At 42.8% G+C, this 3,270-nt stretch overlaps 1 protein-coding gene across 5 annotated transcripts in view; it reads right to left on the reverse strand.

Moving 5' to 3' along the window:
* KCNIP1 (potassium voltage-gated channel interacting protein 1) overlaps positions 1–3,270 on the reverse strand; it is a 435,471-nt gene that overhangs the window by 225,366 nt on the left and 206,835 nt on the right. The gene's annotated exons all lie outside the window — the stretch shown is intronic.

A 3,270-nucleotide genomic window follows, 5' to 3' on the forward strand; every position in this document is an offset into this window, starting at 1 on the left:
AAAGTACTTAGGCCTTTTATATAGATATTTGTTGTAGTTAAATAAAACTGATAAATAAATGGATCTGCTTAAGTGAATATAGGACCAACCTATGGAGTGTGTAAAGGATAATCATATTTATACTGGTGTTATCTTGGTTGATTGCATTAAAATAAGACTGCATACCCTACCATTCTGCTTTAACCTCTGTAAGCAGCACCATGCTGTCTGCAGCTGATGCCAGCCAGGACTTCAGAGAGAAGCAAAACACCCACTAAGAGAGTCATGCTAACTGTCTAAAAAAATGAAGTACTCAGTAGCACACAGAGATTCTCTATCAGTCCTCTATAACCCCAGAAAAGCCTTTGTAATTCTTTTTATATTTATATTATTATGGAAATGAGCACACAGGGAAAATGTACACGCAAATAAATCATTCATCAATTAACAAAAATAACCAGAAGAATGTAGGTCACAAATATAATTCCCCTGTTCTCAAGACACAGAAATCTCTGTTAGGTTCCTGTTAAGTTTCAGCAAAACAAAGTGGTTGATACTTATTTTTCTGGCCCCATCCGTTTCACTAAGTTATCAGTCCAATAAGAACTACGCAAAACTTGCAGAAATCAGCCCATTTCTGCATTTGCCATGAGAGACAGCAGCTGTTTTGTGTGCCGTGGCAATTGGTGTGCCAAGGCAATTGGTGTGCCAGAGTAACTCAGGATGACTGCTTCTCTGACGCTACGGGAGCTCATGCTGAACCACAGCAATTGGTAACAACCAGGTATTAAATGAGGGCAACGATAAAATCCCTCCAAAACCCAATAATACTTCAAAGGCGGGTTTCTCACTAATATCTATACTTTTGGTGCTTTTTCAACATTTAATGGGATCATATTTTTGACAGGAAAACACAAGGAAAGCCAATATATGGTTTTACTTAAACCGTTCTCTGCAATCCATGTGCCTCAAATAAGGAGAATGGCCAGTGTCTGTGTGAGGGTCAGACCCACAGAAATAATGTATAAATTATGTATAAATTAATGTTCTCGGTTTCCATCCAGGATCATGGGTTACCTTTTCCTAGTAAATAATGCTGACTTCTCCACATTCAAACAATGACCAAGTATCTAAGTCCTTCGTCAAAAGCAAAGTATCAGCAAAACAAACCAACCAACCAAACAAAAGAAGCCAAAAAACAGAGGAGGGGGAACCTCACTATAAACTTGCTCCTTTGGTCAATGTCTCGACAAAAATAAAGCAACCCTGAAGGACTGTGCCACCGCACTCACCTCTTCCCACTACAAGGACTCACTGCCTCCAAATTAGCTGTTGTGCAACAAAACTATGCTGCTGTCAGCTAATTATCCCTGGTCATGTTGTAAGAATAAGTTTTAAAATGAAGTTTTCATCAAATTACAGTCTGCAAACAATTACATCAGCAATTGGGATGAGGTGATCCACAGGCCTGGGTCTGATCAACAACAGTCAAGGAAAAACAGCAGAGATTTTCTAGCAAAGCAGCACTGATGTCACTCAGGTCCTAAAAATGATGACCTAATTAAGCCTATGTACCCTTACACCTGGAGATCAGAGGTGTACCTACAGCACAACACAACCTGCAGGCCACACGATGAAACGAGCTCTGCATCCCAAGGCCAAGCAGTCATGCAAGCAGGGAAACTGCTGCCGCGGCTGTTAACAACGCACAAAATCAACGCTCCCTCGCTCGGGTCCAGTGCCCTGCTAACACTTGCTGGCTTTGTCCTCTTAAAACCATCTTGGATACCTTCACGCGGGCTCTGTGAAGCACTCTAGTTGACTGTAGTTTTAGGAGAGATGGTTTAACTTGGTAGAGTGGCAGCGAGGCGGTACCTTCCCACCCATACCGAGCAGTATGACACCACAGAGGCACTGAGGCCTGAGGGATCGCTGCCAGCCCACCCTGGCTGTTCCACTGCAGCACAGCACAAATGGCACCTGACACAACCATAAAGAGATTTCCTTAAGTTTCCTGTTTGGCTACACCTTTTGGTTACAACATTTTAAAGTGCTTATTATATTTCTTTCACTAACTTGGCTTTTGAGGATGAAACTTCCTTGCAACTCTGGCTTTTTTAATGACAAAAATGTGCATTGAATCAACTACAGGAAACAAAAAGCTGTCCCTTGCTGCTCCCTGCCAAACCAAGCAAGGAAAAACAAACTTAAAAAAATCCCAAACCCTACCACCACCATTAAGCCCTATATCTGATTTTTTTTTTTTAATGGGATTTGATAAATTTGCATTTTTGCTGACCTCCCTTAGCCAAACACTGTTGGGAAACACGTTTACGAGTCAGGCTTTGGTCTCTAAAATGAAAGAGAAGTTGTGACTTCTCCCTGCCTTTGAGCCCCCCGATTTGCTGAGGTGGTAACTCCTGACCACTGCAACTCTATCAGTACTTCCCACGGGGATCGTCACAGACGGGAATGTCAATGTCCCATTTTTGGCCTAGGCCTGGATTTCTGTTTCTTGGAGGAAGTTAAAAACTATGGAGCACTGTACAGACTTTAAGACCACTTTTCAATTAAGTGAAATACTAAAGCCAAAACTAATTCTGTGGCAGGCAGTAATCACTGGGGGACCCTGCCTTATCTAATTTGCTGTCATCTGCAGTAGCCTCCACTACTAATATTACCGTGAAGAACATGTCAAAACCTTAAGTTCATTACTTCAGCGTGGTCATTCCAGGAACGTGTGCCAGCAGGAGCAATCGCTCCTCTTGCCTCCTCAGCCTCCAGTCTGGGTATGGAAAGCCCAGCTGCAGCGCAGCAACCAGCATAACAATAACAATGCAAATGGCTGTGCAAAGTGTGCAGCCATCAGAGATCGGTGATAAAAAATCAATAGAACTCCAGAAATACGTGGGGATCCAAGTCCTTCTAAGAACAGCTACCATCATGGAGCTTCTGTGGTTCCTGATCCCAGTATGGACTCAAAGGACAGAGACAGAACAACCATCACTCTTCATCTGATGTATAATCTCCTTTTTTGTTTTGTATTAACAAAACCAAATAGAAGATGAACGGACCAAGGGGTTGTTAAACTCGCACAACATAGTGAATTGCTGCTTCCCTGGGGATGTGTTCCCTGCTAGAGTCACTTGGTGTCACAAAGATCACACAACTGGAGAAGAACACGGAACAGAGAAGGCCCAGGTCAGAGCTGATGTGGTGGCACAGAAACAGCTAGTTTAGAGGATGTCTTGCTGGCTGCAACCTCATCAGAGCAAATCCAGGTCTGTGCAG

Source organism: Falco punctatus (genome assembly GCF_963210335.1).
Source record: "Falco punctatus genome assembly, chromosome: 8".
In the NCBI taxonomy this organism is placed as follows: Eukaryota; Metazoa; Chordata; class Aves; order Falconiformes; family Falconidae; genus Falco; species Falco punctatus.